Source organism: Myotis nattereri (genome assembly GCF_964212035.1).
Source record: "Myotis nattereri genome assembly, chromosome: 2".
NCBI lineage: Eukaryota > Metazoa > Chordata > Mammalia > Chiroptera > Vespertilionidae > Myotis > Myotis nattereri.
Genome location: NC_138076.1, coordinates 173773460 through 173794791, shown reverse-complemented (window position 1 = coordinate 173794791; position 21332 = coordinate 173773460). Strand labels below are relative to the sequence as shown.

The following is a 21332-nucleotide window of genomic DNA, read 5'->3' as shown; positions in this document are numbered from 1 at the left end:
AGACACAATTCAGTCCATAGCAGTCCTGAGCTAAGATGTACTCCCAACATTTTTTGAGGCAAAAAACATTAGACTATAATTGCAAGAGGTTACTATCACTTAGATTTCCTGTTGGAAAGTAGCCCTTTTGTAGCTGTTTCAAAATTATGGTTTATATAGATTATGACACAAGTATGGACGCTCTACAATGTAAGATGTTGCACCCAAAGAGACTATGAGATCTGGTTCTTTTTGTTTTGTTTGTATTATAAAATTTTTTTTATATGTATAAAACTAGACAGAGAAATATTGGGCCCTTATGCATTCACAACCCAGCTTCAACAGTTATTAGCTCAAGCTGAATCTGGTTTTCTCTGTACCCCACCCACTGGTGCATAACATGCACCAAATCCAGCACCAATCATTACCTCTAAGTTCTATGATTCCTTTAGTAGTTCAAGACTTCACTGTGTGTGCTAAGGGATCTTACTGCTACTGGGATGAGTACTGTGTTTTTTTTGTTTGTTCGTTGGTTGTTGTTTTTTGGTTTGTTGTTTTGTTGACAGAGTAGGAAAAATATGTTTTGTTTTGATTTTGAACATCAAATACACTATCAGTTCATACTAATTTCTACAATTGAAATTAAGAATTCAGGATTTTTAGTTAAGCTCTTCTATTTTTACATCTGTCTCTCCATTTTCCCAGGCTCAGAAGTCCTTTGTCAGGAAAATCAGGGATAATAAAATCATATTATCACAAAAATTACACATTTATTTCATCCAACATTATGCACACAACAGTTTCTATAATACCAACACTACCAGCAACATTATTATTACTGATGGCAGGTGATTTAATTTCTTTGTAGTTCTTTTTGCTCATAGAACAGCGCACTAATAATCTTCAAATTATGCTGTATATATATTAAAACTTTTTTTTTTTAGCGTGGTAAGAATGTAAGATCTACCTTCTTAACAAAATTTTATGTGTACAATACAGTATTGTTAACTATAGGGATAATGCTGTACAGCAGATCTCTAGAACTTACTTATCTTGCATAATTGAAACCCTATGCCTATTGATTAGCTTTTTCTTGTTTGGAGTCGTCCCTATCAGTGTGGTTATACCACCAACTGGATGCACATTTGAATTCATTGGTTTCATTTCATCTTTCATTTTGGAGTCTCCTTGTTTAATTTTTTTATAAATACCTGAAATATTTACATGGTTCAATGACAAAGAATAACAAAATTTATATTTAAGAATGTAGTTTGTAGTTCAAGACTCTGCACTATTTTGTCATTCCCTTACTGAAAAAAAATAGTTTATACTTATATTGTTTTTTAAAAATATGTATGTATATATATTTTAGTAGTTGAATTGCAGCATATTTTGTGCATATATATATATATATATATATATATATATATATGACAATCTGATTTTCTCTCTCTAATATCTTACTTACTAATTGTAAACAGGTACCTCAGATATTTTTTTCCTTTAAAGTCTGATCATTTTAGTAGGAAATGTTTTAGTTTGGAGCGGGTTATTTTCCAAGATTTGCAGTGTGACCCTCAAAATATATTTTCAAATCTTTTTTCTTTTTTACAGTAAATGTTTTGAATTGTAATTTTTGGAAATTGTTCTGTGTTTTGCTTCTTTTATTTTATAGGGATATAAATGAACTACAGTTTAAATTATTCAATAGTCATTAACAGAACATTTTCAACATGGAGTCAGTTCTGAACAATACAGAATCTTGCTAGTTCCCATTAGAGAGATGTTGCACAGCTTTGCCTCTTTGATCTCACTGTGAAAGGCCAGGGATGTCCTCTGTTGCTTGGCTTCCCTTTACCCAAACTATATGTTCCCAAATACCGAAGTGTTTCCTTAGGAAAATAATTACTCTGCTAAATAACTTTAGAGTAAAAATCTGGAATAGTCAACTTAAACAGGTTTGTTGGAAATGTACATTATATACACGTAACATTCTTCTAAGAATATATGTAGCACATCACACACATATTTGACAGGTAGCCTTTTTTCAAGTAAACATGTTAACATCTCTAAGAGAAATATGATTTGGAAGGTATTGACTTAATTTATTTACCATGGAGCTTCCTTAATGTAAGAAATTATTTTTTGTAATATTTTGATTTATCAGCTTATACTTCTATGGACTGAATAATAACTTTAAAATAAAATTTCTTCTCAGTTCAAATGGAGATTGCCTTTACAAATTTACTTCATATTTTATAGTATTTTGTGTAAAATCTCTTCATGACATTTGCGTAGCAGTCCATAATTTACAAAATTTTGTTGTAGTTGTCATGTTACTTCATTCTTACCACGACTCTGGGACATGGGATTAGTAATCCGTTTTATGGAAAAGGATGCTTCAAGGCGAAGTCAGTGTTCTACAGCTTGTAAGGATACAGAGGGCCCTCAGTCAGCCCCTCCTGTTCTGTGTCCAGAGTTCCCTGACCAGAACCTGAGCTATTTTAAAATGATACATATTTGCTAAAAACACTTCCTCCTACTAATCCTACAAATTCTTCGTGAATACATACTAAGTTAGGAAATAGATAGAAAATGGCTAGGCATGACTGACTCCATCCTATGCCCCCACTTTTTTTTCTTTTTAACAGGCACAAGGGTGTCCTATGTGATTAAAACAAGTCCTGCATTTTGGGGGTGATGACAAAGAAAGGTTATTTTCGTCTGTAACAGTGCCTGGCTGATCACAGTGTTCCACGCCGCAGAAAGGCCTGGATCATTTCTTTAAAGAAAGCGCCAAAGCCAAGAATTAGCATTCTTTCTGGATGCCCTGCAATTGCACACAGGTTGGCCTCTCATTTTTGCAGAATTGTTTTCATTAGGTCAGTTGAAAGGCTGCTTCCTCCGTTCTAAGGCAAAAGGAGAAACCCTAGTGCCCGGTGTCTACATTTTTTTCAAATTTTAAATATTTGAGACTTCTGCTTGTGTGCAGTCAGGGCTATTTCTTTTGGTTTTGATATACATAAGCATCCGCTGTTTCTATGTGACTATTCAAGTTCTGGCAGTCTCCCCGAGCACTGTGCTGTGATGGGTAGTGTGAGCCTCTTCCCAAAGCAGGATCAAAAAAAGGTGGGAGGCTCAGTGGATAGAGTGTGGCCTGCGGACTCAGGGGGTCCCAGGTTCGATTCCGGTCAAGGGCATGTACCTTGGTTTGGGGCACATCCCCACTGGGGGGCGTGCAGTAGGCAGCTGGTTGATCTCTCTCATCGATGTTTCTAACTCTCTATCCCTCTCCCTTCTTCTCTGTATATAATCAATAAAATATATTTAAAAAAAAACGGTTGGGAGGGTGTAGGTGTCCTCTGGTGCCATCAGTATAAATGACGAAGTCACATTGACCATAGTGCATCTGCATGGAAGTATAAAGAATTTATTATTTTTATTTTCATTTGTAGATTCAAGCGCTTAAAAAATTAAAATAAATTGAATAATTCTATCAAGGTGAAATTAAGTAATTATAAAGAATCTTTTTATTTTGTAGTACATGAACAATGTGAGTACTATTAATCAGCAGAGATGGGTAGCATTGTATTATACAGGACCTCCTGGTAAACATGATTTTAATACTACTGAGTATAACAATTAATTGAAATTATTTTGGAAACAGCAGCAAAATATAAGGTACACTCACATTTGCCCATAAACAGCAATTAAAATTCTACCTCTAAAAGGAGGAAAAGCAAAAGAATTCTAGTTCTAGCATTGAATGATACTTAGTCTGAGATGTATGTGTAGTTATTCTACAATTAGCCAATGGAAGAGGAAAGGACTGGTAAGTGTGATGGCTTGTCTAGATAGATATGTATATAAAATGATTTTTATTTAAATTTTAATATTTTTATAATGACATTTTGCATTCATTTTGATGTTTTAGAATATTACACTAAAATACTACTAATTTTGATTACTGATTTTAGGTTGGCTCCCTTCAAATTTTGTACCTGGGTTAGGTGTCTTATTGTCTTCACCCTGGACTATGTTTAGACGTTTTTAAGGTGATAATAAATTGCAATATTTGTAGACATATACCTGTGAGTTTTATCCTTAGCCCATTATCTTCACCAGTTGTTTGTAAATGCCTCTTTGACAGAAAAATATTGGGGGGGGGGGGAGGACAGAGAACATATATGGCTGAAGATGCAAGGGCTTCAGAATGATGTTGCAGGAAAACGAGAAGAGAATTCTGCTCGGTTGTTTTGCACGCCGGTACAGTGTGCTTTGTAGAGGGCGTAAAACTGAAACGATAACCCTATCAAGTTTGGAGAAGCCCTGTAACCTTAGTTCTGCCTAGCTTTGTATTTCATCAAATATTACCAAATCCTTCTTCTTTATAAAGCAATCAAATTACTGTAGCACCGCAGAGGATGCTACTGTTACCTGGACAGAGGGGTCCCTTGTGGGATACGTCAGCAGTCTTTGTAACCTGTGATTTTAGAGAGAGAGATTCACTGAGTCGGACATCTGGGAAAAGAATAGCTCTCAGGTCCACTGTTTCATTCAGCAGATTTTCAGAGGAAGCAATTAAGATTCATTTGAGTCTATTCTAAAGAGCCATTTAGGTGTGGCATTATCTGGAACTGGAAATGAAATTAGTAATAGAAGAACTAAATCTGTACTATAAAAAGTATGAAAAAATAAAACCAGAAATTTTCTATTTAAAAGTGTTGCTTGATTACTGCTACTAGGTGTTATTAATTATATGTGTGTGTATTCAGAACTTTAAATATTGCAGCCATGAAAATAATTTTTAAATTGTATCTATGGAGCTCTGTCAATTTTCATATCAAGGTTTAAAGTGGAATTTTAGGATAGATGCTGCCATAAGAAGAACAGGAGGCCAAACAGATAACATGTAATTAACAAATATACAATCATAAACATTTTCAAAATATATATATAAAAGAGGATGATCAGAGATGGTGTAATATAATGAGACCAGCCTATGTCGATTAATGCTTTTTCTATTACTTGAGATATAGTGTATAATCTAAAGCACATGGTACATGCAAAAATGAAATAGGAAGCAATTAAATTCTACTAGTGACAGTGAAATAAACAGGAGCATGCATTATGAAACTAATGATGTGGAAACTTTCTTATTAGGGTTTCAATTTTAATTTATTGTTTTTCAATTTATTGTACTGGAGCTTTTTTTTTTTTCTTTTCTTAATTGAGGCCTATGAAAGCTTGTTGACTTAGAAACACAGATAGAATATATTAGGATCTGGGCTAAAGCACTTCTCCAGATTACAAACATGAATTTCTTCCTCTTTCCAGCCTGTCTCCCTGGAGTCCTTTCTTAAATGGTCAATATGCAGATTTTTAAACACTGGCTTTAGGATAATATGCTTAGCAGCTTAATTTCCATCTACACTAAAGTGTTATATCTTTTATAATGTTACTCATAAATATTCTGCTATTATGGTATTATGGAAATTATATATAAGAAGATATGTTCTAGTTTAGGCCATTCAGAAATAGGATATCTAAGAATATTAAGTCTACTAGAGGCCCAGTTCATGGATTCGTGCACCAGTGGCATCCCTTGGCCTGGCCAGCGATCAGGGCCATCTCGTCCAGTCCCTATCGGGACAATCAGGGCCAGCCAGCCCACGGGAGGGACGCCGGGAGGTTGACTGGTTGGGGGGAGGGACCGCAGGAGGTTAGCCCACTGCTGGAGGTTGGCTGTGGGAGTGCACTGACCACCAGGGGGCAGCTCCTGCATTGAGTATCTTCCCCCTGGTGGTCAGTGAGTGTCATAGCAACTAGTTGTCCAGTTGTCCGGTCGTAACGGTTACTTAGGCTTTTATACATGTAGATGTTGCTTAGAAAGGCACTAATTTTTTAAAAATATATATTTTATTGATTTTTCACAGAGAGAAAGGGAGAGGGATAGAGAGTTAGAAACATCAATGAGAGAGAAACATTGATCAGCTGCATCCTGCATACCCCCTATGGGGATGTGCCCGCAACCAAGGTACATGCTGTTGACCAGAATCGAACCTGGGGCCCTTCAGTCTGCAGACTGACGCTCTATCCACTGAGCCAAACTGGTTAGGGCAAGGCATCAATTTTGAACTAATTAATGTTAATGTTAATAAGTGAGAAGGACTTGTATCGCTGTTTTTGTGAGCATCTGAGCTGCAGAGTTAACGGTGTAGTTTCGGTGGCACTCTCCAGGAGGCAAATGGCCAATTCGAAAATCAAACTTGGCTTAGGATGAGTGCTGGACTTCTACCATAGGTGACTTTTATTTAATGACACCAACTATTTAATTGTAGCAATTTTATAAAGATTTGTTGTTGTTGCAAAAAAACATTTAAATGTTCGTTATCCCCTCCCTTGGCCCCAACTGCTATGAAGAGGAAGGTGTAAATGGGGAGGTGGGGTGGGCTGCTTTTCTTTCCCTCTGTAGTGCCAAGAAAGCTTAGGGTAGCTGTGACAGAGAAAACAATAAAATTCCTTGGGAAAAATAATTAAATATTAAATGTTTCCTATTTTGTTTGAACTTTTATCCTCATCTTAGACTATGTTGAATGCATTTCATTGTTCTTTTTAGCACTTTTGCAGAAATGCTGAGGGAGTAGATTATTTTTTAAGGAAGAACATATGGGATATGCACACAAAGCAATTGGAATGGAGTCACATGTCAAATGTCAGAGGAGGATTAGAGTCTAAATCTCAACGGCTCCTGATGCCTTAGCTTTCTCAAGAAATCATGCTTATACTGTTACATTAAAGTCAGTAGGGCAAAAACTTGGATACCCAGAAATTGCAATATTAATTTTGGCTTCACTTCTAACTTTTTATATAAACTTATTTCTCATATTAATGTTTTATCTGCAAAATAATATAATGTAGGTGCTATATAGACCTGTGAATTATTCAAGTGATTCTCAATAGAATTGCTTCTCGACTACCTTCAAGTATCTTAGTCTTATAGATACACTTATTTTTATGATTATTGTATACATAAAAAGCAATGAGAATATATTCTTTCTTTGATTGAAATAAGTCATTTGTAATCATATACTCTATTTCATCGACTTTATGATCAATGAATTTCATGGTTAAGTACCTGTAATAGGTATTTTGTTGTAATGTCAGGAGTTTAAAGCTAGAGAATAAATAACTAAAATTTATTTGGATTTAATATTAGGGAAGATGTAAAATAGAAGGGAGGTATGGAATATTTCTTCATCTGCTCTATGTTATGAAGATTAACTTTATACCGATAAAAATCTTGCCATGTTTCCTATCATCTAATGATCCAATACTCTGAGTTGAATACTAATATTTAGCTCACCAAAAGGGATGTGAGTACCATTCCATGCCTTTATAAACTCAAAATTAATATTCAACAGATGTTTGGATACCATTGAATGAATCTAAATGGGCCAATCAGTTGATGAAGGCTATGATATGGAGTATTTATCTGGAATCAATGTGCAGCAGAAAGTGGAGCAAGGAGTTAGAAAGTTGTGATGAAGCAATAGAAAGAAGGTTTCTTTAGGGTGGGACAGTGAGACTAAAAAGGGTGTAGACTCCATTCAAATTACTACTTTACATGCATTTTCTTTCCAGGAGAAGTGGAAATAAAATGCACTAATGTGTTGAGCTGAGATAATTGTATAATAAGGGACTAATAAATACTGAACCTTTCTGTGTGCCATCCACCTTAGGCCATTTACACATAGTATCTCATCTAATAGTAACAGAAATATAGGCCACAGAAAAGAAAGAAGTTGTGAAGGGGTTAAAGAGGTGGGACACAATGAGTTCCAGAAGCTGAAGGCCTTTAGTAGTACTAGTAAATTCAAGAATTGAGCATCAGTAGTTCTGGATCTTAGCAGAGAGAATATGAAAATGATCATCAAAACTTTTAAGGTGATAAAATAACTCATTCATGTTTAGAGAGAAAAGATAAGAGAATGATGGTCAGGACTTTGGGTAATGGCTTTTACTTTTATTGGATGGCAAGAAAAATACAAGCCAATGATAAAGATTCCCCCTATCCCCCACAATGCAACAAACAGCTAGAATGTCCAAAATAGTGCTATAATATACAAATTAGAGAAAAAGAGAGTTTTAAAAGGAAAGAATTGGACCATACAAATATATGTTGCAAAAGAAAATCATGAGAAAAGGGATTAAAAATAGTAATTAGAAGATAATTGGTGGTACAAAATTCTGAAAAACAAACAAACCGGGAACATATCTGTAACTGTTTATTATTAAAGTCAGCAAAAGAGACCCAGCCTGAATACAGCATATTTAACCCCAAATAATGTTTTTGGGAGGAGGGTCTGGGTGAAAATGCAATTGTGGGAACTTCTGGAAGCTCCATTGGATAATGCAGCCAAAATGAGGCATTCACTGCTTATTCTATTAGTAGATTCAGAAACAAATAGATCCAGGTTCAATCTGGGAGGGACTGAGAAGAAAAACAGAAAGGAAGCAGAGAAATAGATATCAGTAACATTTATGGGATAAGACATTCTGGGCAAACTCCCTCACTAAGACTCAAAAAAGGCAAGTGAACCGTCATGACCAATGAGCGTTCTGATGCAGTAAACCTGGATTTGGGATTAATAAAAATAATGTGTTGCTGCAGGCAAGAAACAGTGTCTATAGTGTCTTGCTGGGTCATATTGTGTGGTCATTGTAGCCCTGGAACTTGGAAAAGTGTGTAGAATTATATACATTCTGTAAATAAGCCATGAGTTTGGTGAATGAAAGAGTGGGGAACCATTAAAGGATTTTGAACAAGAGTGAAATGACCAGGATAGCATTTTGAAAGGTCACTCTGGCTGCAATGAGAATAAAGGATGGATCTGGGAACAAGTGTAAACAGCCAAGCTGTTGAAGAAAGAAAATGAGAGCTGTGGAAGAAATGACTGTGATTGTTAAAATGGCAATAAAGAGAATGGGGTAGTTTTGAGAGAAGTTTGAACTGAAGCATCAGAACTTGATTAATGGACATATAAGGTGAGAGTGAGAGTGAGGGAGGGGCTGGGCTGGTGCTCAGGGTTCTGGCTTGAGCAACAGCATGAAAGGTGGTGCCAACAACAAAAACAGGAATCCTAAAGAGAGGATTAATTTGGGGAATGGGGAATGTCATGATGACGAGTTGAGTATAGATTTGTTAAATTTGACCAGGAGGCAGTTTGAGAAGTGTCTATTTAGGTCCTTTGCCTATTTTTTAATTGGAATGTTTGTCTTCCTTTTGGTAAGTTGTATGAGTTCCTTATATACTAGTATTTTGGATATTAACTCTTTATCAGATGTATCATTGACAAATATATTCTCCCATTCAGTGGGCTCCCTTTTTGTTTTGTTGATGGTTTCTTTTGCTGTGTAGAAGCTTTTTATTTTGAAGTAGTCCCATTTATTTATTTTCTCCTTAATTTCTTTTGCCCTAGAAGATGTATTGGTACTTATATTTTTATGGCTTCACGGCTGGATGTTACATGGGCCATGGGTCTTGGCTCTAGTGCTCAGGGCTATGGAGCCCAGCCTGGGTTCCTGGCCTCTATCTTCTGAGGGAACAGACCCTGCCTTAGCCACTAGCTCCCTCTTCACTCTCGGCCTGCTGCTCCTGAGGGCTTGGTCAGCTCTTCTGGTGCCCTCGCCCTTCCTACCTGTCGTTGGTTGTTTTCTGTCCTTCATGCACCTCAGCTGGTAATTCTGGAGGAATGTCCCCTCTTTAGTTTTATTTCCAGTCTGGCCCTGGGGGGAGTAAGAAAGGTCTGCCTATCTGGCTGCCACTTTCTCCTCCCATATGTATGTCTATATTCTCCTACTTGTTAACCTTCTTTTTTAAAAATCAAGGGTTGTTTTTTTTTGTTTTTTTTTATATATATATTTTATTGATTTTTTACAGAGAGGAAGGGAGAGAGATAGAGTTAGAAACATCGATGGGAGAGAAACATCGATCAGCTGCCTCCTGCACATCTCCCACTGGGGACGTGCCCGCAACCCAGGTACATGCCCTTGACCGGAATCGAACCCGGGACCCCTCAGTCCGCAGGCCGACGCTCTATCCACTGAGCCAAACCGGTTTTGGCTAAAAATCAAGTTTTAAACTATAAATTTTGAGAAAGAAATTATAGTAAAGTAAGTCTGAAAATGTATGTACTTCTTTCTAATGTTAAGTGGAAAAGTAGTTATTTTTCTTTATTTATTACTAGAGGCCTGGTGCACGAAATTTGTCCACTCGGGAGGGGGGGTCCCCCAGCCTGGCCTGTGCCCTCTCACAATGTGGGAGCCCCACGATTGATCTCCCCAAAGAGGTAGGCCTCGCCCACCTATCCAGAGCTCCTCAATGGATTGCCCCAAAGAGGTAGGCATTGCCCACCCATCCAGGGCTCCTCAATGGGCTGCCCCAAAGAGGCCGGAACCAGGGGTCCTGCCTCCGTGCTGTGTGGAGCCACCGGAACCTGCCTCCATGCCATACACACAGCATCAAGTCCCTGCCCACCTGTGCGTGCCTCGCTGCACACTCAGCCTCCGGGTGATGGATTGTTATGGTGTGAGGGCATCACAGCGTGAGGGCATGATGACCACATAGGCTTTTATTAGTATAGATGGGGGAAGAGCTTTGTTTTAATAACTTTACATACTATGTTTGAAGAAGAGCTAACTTATATTCAGAGGAAAAGTTCAATTACATGGATTTTTTAAAAAATATAGTAAATGTTTCTTTAGGTTTCCTTCTGAGAATTTTGGTTTCCATCCTAGGAGAAATTTTTAGATTTGAGTTACAACTACCTAAAAGCTTGGAAAGGTTAGCCTTAGCTTTATAATTCTTTTCTCCATTACACTTGTGAGTACAAACTAAGTATAGATCTTTGTTTACATCTCTCTAAATCTGGAATCTTGTTGACATATGTAGGTACATTATGAGTAGGCTAAGGTTTATTTTTGTACTGTTTTCTTTATTTGAAGAGCCTTTTCTTCTAATTCCAAGTAAAGCATAAACATTCTATAAGTCCTGGAATCATCACTCAGAAACCAAAGTGTGCAAGCATTTAAATCACTGAATTTCATGAAAACACTACAAAAAGAATCACATGGTGTTTTGTTATTTGCCAGGCATCAGCAAGCTTTTACAACCCAAAGATGATTTTATTGACACAAAATTGCCCTGGAAAGTATAGCCAAATACAAACAAGTAAACAAAGTGTACTGTAAGTAGCATGTTACTGCATCATTACATTATGAGTCAATCACAGGTCTAGACAGATTCTTAATGGCATAAAACAAAAGTTACTTCTTTAGTTCAGTGTAGCTCATTAATTATCTATTGTAAACGCTACAAAAGCCATTCTCTAGAGGATTTGCCTCATTCTACATGATGAGCTGTAAGGTTTTTCAGCCCATAGCACTGATAATTCTCTATTATGTTTATGTTTCATTTTTTGTTATTATGATTGGATTCAGAGTTTCTGAATGTTCTAAGATAAGACCAAGAGTTCTTAGATTATCTCAATTACTGAACATATAAAAGGGAAGCCTCTGTATATATAATACAACTTATTTAATTGGACACTTAAAATGGGTCAATTTTATGTTTTGCCTATTTTATCTCAGGAAGGCTGCTTGAAACCAAACAAAGGCAGGCTTTCCCTTGCAGCCACGCTAACCTGGGTCTGCTGTGAAATACAGTCCTGTCAAACATTAATGACCCATTTTATATCTTAAATTGCTCTCTCCCCCCTGGATACTTTACCAACATAAAAATGTCCAATGAGCTTACATTCTTAAAAACAAACATGAGGCAAAACAAAGCAAATCTTTATTCTTCCTCCTCTTCTGCCTTCTCCTAAGTTTAGGTTAAAAATCCAGTGTGCACACTCTGTTTCTACATCTTCCCCCTCCTACACTAGTCTGGCCCTTCCTTCACTGTTGGGGTTGAGACTCCCTTTGCAGAGTAGACTAGTTACTTTCGAATTGCCAGCTGAGTCATTTCTGCACAGTTCCCATCTTCCTGGAACTCTCTGAAGTAGGGCACATCCTTGAGAATCTCTTTTCATTAACACATTTTTGTTTGTTTTTGGCTGCAGTGACTATTTTTAACTGTCATATCCCTTCCCTGATCACACTTTTACAGTATTATTTCCTCTTTTTCTTTTTTGGTTCATCTTGTGGGTCCCACCTGTCCTAGTCTTGGTTTCTTGTTACTTAACTAGAGACCTGGTGCATGAAATTCATGCATAGGGGTAGGGAGTCCCCTCAGCCCAGCCTGCACCCTCTCTAATCCAGGACCACTGGCTCCTAACTGCTCATCTGCCTGCCTGCCTGATCACCCCTAACTGCCCCCCCGCTGGCCTGGTCACCCCCAACTTCTCCCCCTGCTGGCATAGTTGCCTCCAACTGCCCCCCTCCCGCCAGCCTGGTCGCCCCTTACTGCACCCCCTGCCGGCGTGGTTGCCCCCAACTTCCCCCCCTGATAGCCGGGTCACCCCTCACTGCCCCCACTGTGGGCCTGGTAGCCCCACACAGCCTGCTGCTCAGTCGTTTGGTTGCTCCTCACTGCCTCCCCCTTGCCGGCTTAGTCAGCCCCAACTGCCCCCCTGCAGGCCTGGTCACCCCATACAACCTGCTTCTCGGTAATTTGGTCGCCCCTCACTAACGCCCCTGCTGTCCTGGTCGCCCCACTCAGCCTGTTCAGTCATCCGTTCGGTTGTTTCGGATGCGATGGTCGCTTAGCCTTTTATGCAGATAGATGTCCTCTCATTCTCTTGGCATTAGCCCTCATAGTGCTATAAAAATGACACAAAAATCCCTAGTTCTAGCCTTCACTATGCTCTTAAATTTAGGTACATATTTCAACTTTCTACTCTTTTGTGTGACCATGTCCCCTCCACCCTCTGGTGGTCAGCGCACATCATAGCGAGCGGTTAAACTCCCGGTTGAAATCCTGGTCAAGGGGACAATTTGCATATTAGGCTTTTATTATATAGGATAAATATGAGATAAAATACTGTTGGTTTTAACAGCTCAGTGTAAGTATTAAAATAGTGTCTTTGAGAATATTCTAAAAGAATTAGAGAAAAAGTCTTATTTTTTCAGTGACTAAAGATGTAGCCCAGAACCTGACATATTTACCTGAATGTAGCTGCTATAGTATTGGGACAAAACAATGAGAGGTCTTTTAACAGAATAAAAAAAGTGCCATGGCTTTATCATTTCTACATTATGTTCACATTGTATTATTCTCTTATTTCAGGATCAGCTAAATACAGCCCATGGGCCATGTGCTATTTTTGTGAATAATGTTTTATTGGGACATAGTCACACACATTCATTTATGTAGTGTTCAGGCTGCTTTGCCACTACAATAGTAGAGTTGAATAATTGTCATGGAGACTTTATGGTCCACCAAGCATAAAGTATTTATTATCTAGCCCTTTACCTGAAAAGTTTGCTTTTGAATCCCTTTTGAAATATTAATTCACTTGAATTTCTATTTTGCTCAATTCTACGTGTGGCAGGGGGAGAGACAGACAGTATTAACTAGAGTAGAATGAGTCATATTTTTCCTTCTAAAATATTTTGTGTAGATGACTAATGAAACCTAGTTGCAGTATGCTGCCTTTAACATGCACAATCTTAGGCTTTATTAAAAACAGAACAATATAAACAAAAACCCTAAGGCAGAACAACTTGTTCTTTTTTTTACCAGATTTTTATTGGTACTGCCTAGAAAACATTTTCCAAAATAAATAATCTTTTCAGCACCAACCTTTTCCCTTCTATTAAAAAATTAGAGTTGGAGAAAAGTCCATTTAATAATCAGAAGAGCATGTATTTGATGACACAATGACTAAGAAGGTCACTGTTGGAAACTATTTTTTATTGAAACTCAGGGAATTCTATGAGTACCTATTTTTTTCATTAATGCCAATAATTGACACCAGATCTTTTACATGGAAAATAATTCATATTTTTCTTATAATAATGTATGTTAAAAGTTTGGTAAATGCATGCAATTCCCCATCTGTTTGTTTTTCATTATTTGATATTTTTTTTTTTCTGTTACTTCTCAATCTTTTAAATGAATACGAATTTAAACTTCCTCACCTTTCTTTTTTAACCTCCCACTTAAAAGAATTCTACCAAGGAAACATAATTTGAAAGCTAGTTGTCTGGTTTCATTTGGATGTGCAATTACATCTAAAGGTGTAATTCTAAAGGTATAATTAGTTATGGAGCAAGAGATTTAACAGAGATTTATTTATTTTTAGCAGCTTTCCAAGGTCCAAAATATCAATGGCCAGGGATTGGACCTTAATTATAAGTTCATCCTCTAAGAAGTTTGCTTTCACTTAACACATTCTTTGTGTTGTAGAGTCAAGACGTGAAAATTTAAGCTCGCCTATTGTTACCTGTGACTCAGTAAAAAAAAACTTTGGGATTCAATGTAGCAAAGCCTCAAAGTTAAATGAAAATAGGAGTGGAAGTCAAATCTCTTTTTAAAATAACAAATTGATTATAGAAAGTATCTTTTTCTACTGATATAAAAATCTAGGTACATCAAACTACACCAGGAAACATTTTGGCTGGATTATGGAAGAGTTAAACAGAACTATCTAGTTTTGGCACCTACTCCTGCCATTGTTATGAGGACTCATTTTAGGCTGGAAAAGAAATTCTCCCCAGAGCAGGTGTAGTTCTGGAGCAATTTTAAGGAATTTGAGGTTAGATTTTAGTCTGGATTTTTGAGAAATTCTGGACCATGTATTTTTCTCCTGGAAGGACTTCAGAACAAAGTATGTTTTATACAGTATTTGATATCCTATTACAGACCATGTTACTACCAAAATTAAAAGTTACCTTTTTGGGGTCTCTAGCTCATACCGGGGTATATAGTACAGGTATATGGACTCTAGCTCATGCAGGGATATACAGTAGAGCATATTCAGATATACTAGAATTTGAAGTAATCTGAAACCAATGTGAAATATTTATGTATAATGAGTACAGCCTAAGACAGAAAAATGTATTTTGGGGAAAATTATAAGAAATTATCAAGGTTGGGCAAGAAGCCACCTATCTCATAGTTTGTGTAAGACAGGCATATTAGAAAGATGCACATCCCAATTGGGAAAAGAAATGACAAATACTCTGAATCTGGCTTTGAAGTTTAAGGCTATTAGGGCTTAGAATATTTGAGATGAAAGATTTGAAATATCAGCCAATAAATTAGTTAGTTATCAATACTATGGGAAACTATAGTATGGTTTTAGGATACCCAACATGTAAAATAAAATTTAAAAATGTTTCTCATACTTTTTTGTCTCATGTTTTCATAAAATTTGTGTTTTTGTTTTTTTTTAAATAACCAAGCTTCACTTAAATTTCATCTCAAAATTCTATGAATCAAGAGAACAGGTCTTTAAGGAGAGGTCAAGGCACTCAATTGAAGCCTCCTGTTTGGGGTAGAGGTTCAGGGCTCATTGAGTAGGAAAATGTGATGTGTTTCTTGGAATAACTGGTCACACAAAAGGCTAGATATTTTTTTTTATGAATTTGATGCAAGGATGACAGAAGTCTCATTTCTTTATGAAGATGGTATTACTCATTAATGAATCAGGCTTTGTCTTCCACTAGAAAACAATCACATGCTCATTACTAAGGATACCTCTGTTAACAAGAGCTGTCTCATCCATAACCAGCTAAAAGTGGGAGCCAAGCACATGAAAATAAATTAGATGTGAATCAAATTCAAGATCCTTGAAAAGTAAGTGAGCAGCAAAAGGAATGGTAATCTTGAAATATAAGCAATAACTGTATTAGACCCACTAAGCCATCTTTGAACAGGTAGGTAAAGTGCTTGGACCAGATGATCTCACAACATGTCTAGGACAAAAGAAAGGCCTTAGATAAGACAAAGGGGGAGGTCAGACATGGAGAGATTTCATGTAAGCCATCAGAAGACCCACTAAAAATACACTCCCATGTTTGGGTCTCTATCCTATTGGTACCTGTCTTGATCATTCAATATGGAAAATTTAAATCTTTCTTCAGGTTTGGCCATTGAATATGGTCCAATCATAACTTGAATATGATTTGTCGGAGATCCCTGAGGAAACTGCTCTCCTTTTCCTCATACTTTCATTGGAGACAAGTATTTCTCCTCCATGTATTAGCAACTTATATGTAGTATAAATTTTGTTATTTTAATATCTGATGTGTGATAAGAGGAGGGTTGGTCATTGTTATTTTTGCCTTCCATAAATTAGTCACCAAAGTGAAGTACTGGAACAAGAGAACCTAAAAGCAACCCCATTAGATGACTAAAGCAGTATAAAAGACCCTAAATTTAATTATCTGTGTACACTGTGTTTTCTCAATTGTGCTCTATTCTAGACAAAATGGATCCTTATTGATTTATTTAATGCTTGTTTATATTTTGGTTTCTGCATCTGAATTTATTTTATTTATTTATTTATTTTAGGAGAAAAGAAATGCCTTTCCCTTGAGAAGGAATAAATATGATCAATGTAACTGAGATTTGGAAATCAAATGCTCTCTTTTCTCTTCTCTTCCTTCTATTATTTTTCATTAGTCACCTTGCAAGATTAAATATTCCTTAGAATATTACTTTGATTCCTTAGAATATTAATTTTTCCCTGTCATATAAGAGATTGTTCATCCTTAAAGTTCAGTTTTGTGACAAAACAATATTTCCATTGATATACTTTTCAAGTCTACTATAATTGACAAGGTTTATGTAATTCTTGATGAAAAGCTCTACAATTCTTCTAAATGAAAATATTGACTAATAAAAACATGTCTGGAAAACATTTCTTATCCCCGTCCATCACATAGTTTTCCCCTTTCATTAAAAAACAAAAGGGGTCTAAAATGCCAACTCCATTTTTTTAATGGACCAAAGGAAAACCAATCTCAGCCTCCTCTGTCTTCTTGAATCCAGTGAATGTACTTCATTCCTCATCCGATTTGTTCTTGGCAACATTCCACATGTTTGCTCACTCAGGGCCCCTCCTTCCATAGATCCTTCTTCTTGTCACAATCTCTTGGGTTTTCCTCTATTTTTTTCCTGGTTTGTTTGTTTTTCTTAAGTCTCCTTTGCGGATTCATTTTCTTGTGTTCATTTTTAAATCTCTGCATTCTTCAGGGCTCTCTTCTCACCTTCCCAACTCTTGTACCATATGCGGCATAGTTAAGTCTTTAACAATACAGGTTATGTAAACTGACACCCTAGGTTTGATAATGTGCATTAGTTTTCAATTGCTGTGTAGCAAATCACCGTGAATTTTGTGGCTTATAACAACACTCATTTAGTATCTTGCAGTTCTGTAGTGGAGTTCAGCTGGGTCCTCTACTCCAGCCATTAACAGGCTGATATAAAGGTATTGGTTTGTTTTGAGGGCTCATTTGGGGCTTGAGATCATCTTCCAAGCTCAATGGTGTGGCAGAATTCCATTTCTTGTGCTTGTAGGGCTGAGTGCCCCATTTTATTAATGGCTTTTGGGCAGGGGCTATTCTTAGCTCTTGGAAACTACCTGTGATCCTCTACCCTATGGCCCCTTACATGAGCCCTCTCACATTTCCCATTTCTGATATCAGGAAAGGCTATTTCCTTTTAGAGTGTTCAACTAATATCCATTTTGATGAACTCAAAATCAACTGATTAGTAACTAAATCTTGGGTGTTATATCCCATCACATTTATAGGTTGTGACCCACAAAGGAAAGGGAATTGTACAAAGTGTGTATACCAAGGGTTGGGAATGTTGGAGGCCATCTTAGAATTCTACCTATTTACTAGCTATGCAAATTTGGGCCAGTTACATAATTTATCTGTGCTTTGGTTTTTCTCAGCTTTAAAGTGTGATAAAAACAGAATATTATTTGTGGGGTTATTGTGAAGATTAGTTTGATTGGTACATGTAAAACCCTAGAACAGTTCTTAATATATAGTAAGAACCTGCAAATATTCAATTGCCATCCTCAATCTCCCCATAAATATTGCATCCACTCCCATTGCTTTAATGTTACTGATAATCCTATGACTTCCAAATTTATATATCCAGTCAAGACCTCTTTTCTGAGCTTCAGACACTTGAAATTTCCTACTTTACATCTCCACTTAAATGTCTAATAGCAACCCAAGTACAATTTGTTTAAGTCTAAACTCATGATTTCATTTGCAAACCTGATCCTTTCTAATGCTTCTTATCACAGAAAGTAATATCCTTTCATGAAGTTCCTCATGCTTTCCAATTTCCTCTTTCTTTCCTACCATTCATTCATTCTTTAAATTTGTTTTTGTGTGGCAGAGAATAGAATGATTAATATAACAGATATGGCCTCTGCCCTATTAGAACCTAAGTATAATTAAGTGAGAGACAGATTGTATTCTATTCCCCAAAACCTATTAAAACAAAGCCATTTTTAAGATTTTTTTTAAAGTATGAATTTTTATTGACTTCAGAGAGGGAGAGAGAGACAGAAACATCAATGATGAAAGAGAATCATTGATTGGCAACCTCCTGCATAACCCCTACTGGGGATCAAGCCAGAAACATGGGTGGGAATCAAACCATGACCTCCTGGTTCATAGGTTGAGGCTAAACCTCTGAGCAACACCAGCCGGGTCATTTTCACCTCTCCTTAGCAAACACTCTCGTCAAAGTCACTGTCTTTCCTGAATCAGAGTAATAACCCATGGGTTTCTACTTTCACTCTTTCTCTTTCCCTTCCCCTCAACAGAGCTACCATCTTCAAGGAGGTCTCATTAACTCACTCCTTTGCATAAATCCTATCATTGGCTTCCTGTAGTATGTAAGATAAAAACAAACCTTCTTGCCCTGACCGGTTTGGCTCAGTGGATAGAGTGTTGGCCTGCGAACTCAAGGGTCACAGGTTTGATTCTGGTCAAGGGCATGTACCTTGTTTGCGGGCACATCTCCAGTAGAGGATGTGCAGGAGGCAGCTGATCGATGTTTCTCTCTCATCGATGTTTCTAACTCTCTGTCCCTCTCCCTTCTTCTCTGTAAAAAATCAATAAAATATATTTTTTAAAAAACAAAAAAACAAACAAACCTTCTTCATAGTCTGCTATAGCCCTGCCTAATGCCTCTATCTTTATGCACCCCAACTCACCCCTCCATTTCTGTTTTAGCCCTGATGGTCTTCTCCCGGCTTCTCAACAGTGGAACACTGCTTCATGTCTTAGCACATTGCACCTGCCAGTCCTAAAATGGTCACTCTCTCCCTTTCCTGCTCAATAACCCTCCCTTTACCTGGTAACCCTCAGCTAAAATGTTATCCCTCATGAAAGCCTCCCCTTATCCCTCCTAAGCCAGGATCTCCACTATACTCAAAGTACTATATGAGTCTTCTTTATGACATTTAATATGGCATATGGTTATGTACAGATTTGAGTCATTATTTAAGATCTGCCATCATTCTGGGGGAGGAACAAGTTTCAGCCATAAGAAAAGCAGATTTTACAATCGTGTTTTGTAGATGAGGGGACATGACATGTATTTTATTTTTTTCATGACATGTATTTTACATGTAAATGCTATTCTCAGAATGTGTGTTTGATGGGAGAAGCTTCTTCTGTAACTACCTCTTTGTCAATTCAGACCAAGCTTACCTAGACAGTGTTTGGAAGGGAACACTTTTATGGAGAGTTACTGGGGACCTGAGCAAGAATGTGAAAAACTGTTCTACAAACTATAAAACTCAACAAAGAATTTTTATTGTTGTTATTATTGTTAATATCACCGAAATACAAGTTTATCTAAATACTTGAGCTACCTTGGATTTGATCGATTGGATTGCTCCCAAATACTTGATTTTCTCTACCAGAGGTTTCAGATCTACTGTTGTTTTCTTAAATATACACCTGCGTGCTGTCTACCTATTAATATGTGTACAGGCATATGAGATATACACACATATACATATGGTGTATGTATGGTGTATATGGTCTATATTCAGGCTCCTCTAAAATAAATTCCAGCCTAATGTATCATAAAATGGGACTAGTCCAGTGGTGTTATTTTTATGGATTTACTTAAAATGTTAATTTCCAATACAATTCAGTGATGCTGAATAAGATGATATTTGGGATGTAAATCATCAATAGTTTTTGAAAGCCATAAAAAAGTCAAATTCCTTTAGCTTAAAAGTGTTTACTGATTGTATAAATGTATTTTACAAATATGCCAAATTTACTGTGATTCTTATAACTACAAATATAAACTTCTAGTTGATAAAACTACAATAAATTAAAGCAACTAATTTATTGTAGAAAATATTCAAAATTATTACTAAAAGTAGAAACATATTTATCATTAAGCTGACTGCAATTTTATAATTATTTATTTGTAGACATCCAGTTTGGATCACATCTGAAGCTGAATTCAGAACAACATTAAGGTAAGCTATTTATCTGGGGTGCAAGTGTGTATGTGTGTGTGTGTTAGTTTTAAGCAATAAGAATATGTGGAATAATTGTGTGTAATAGAATGTTCAAACATATTTCTAGTTTCTGTGCTCCTAGAAAATTTCTGGTTCATGACAAACACTCAATGATATTGGTTCCATTTTATTTTTTATAATATTTTTCAATTATAAAAAATATCAAAATATATGATAAATTGTTTTGTGGCTACTTGTTAAATGTCCTCTCAGCACTCACTCTGAAAATACCCATACCAATAAATCACTATGCAAATGCACAGAGCCATTAAAGACAAATTAATACTGAATAATGTTGTGCTCAATGTTGCTGAGTTAACAGAAGCTGTAATGAATTCTCAAATGTGAAATGGTGTGATGGGGACATGACACTGAATTAATAATAATAATGATGACAAAAGCAATAACAATACTATTTACTTAATGTTATAATTCAGATACTCTACTAAATACTTTATTCATATGCTTTATGTCATATAATCCTCAAAATTTTCTGAAGCAAAGGTATTATTGTTATTCTTAATCTCATTTTCCAATGAGAAAACTAGGACTTGTCTAAAGTTATAGGGTTAGTAAGTGGCATGCTTACCAGCTGAGATCTTTTTAACACCCAAGTTTTGGTTTTCTACCACTATGTTAAACTACCTAGAAAAGATATGTGTTAATCAGAATTTTTTGAATTTTGCATTGAGGAAAAAATGAGAAGGGATTTTTTTTTTTGCTACATGAAGACCACTAACAAAAGCATGAAAGGTGAAATAGATATGCATTTTCCCATAGTGACAAGTTGGAATGAAGAGCATTTGAGGAAAATGTAATAATAATTGT

The 21332-nt window shown here is 36.5% G+C and overlaps 1 protein-coding gene across 2 annotated transcripts in view; it reads left to right on the top strand.

Annotated features, from left to right (window-relative positions):
- CNTN1 (contactin 1) overlaps positions 1–21332 on the top strand; it is a 275742-nt gene that overhangs the window by 47019 nt on the left and 207391 nt on the right. For both annotated transcript variants that reach the window (XM_081082844.1, XM_081082845.1), the window contains exon 2: positions 20415–20462. The gene's annotated coding sequence lies outside the window, so the exon portion shown is untranslated. The remainder of the gene's footprint in view (positions 1–20414; positions 20463–21332) is intronic.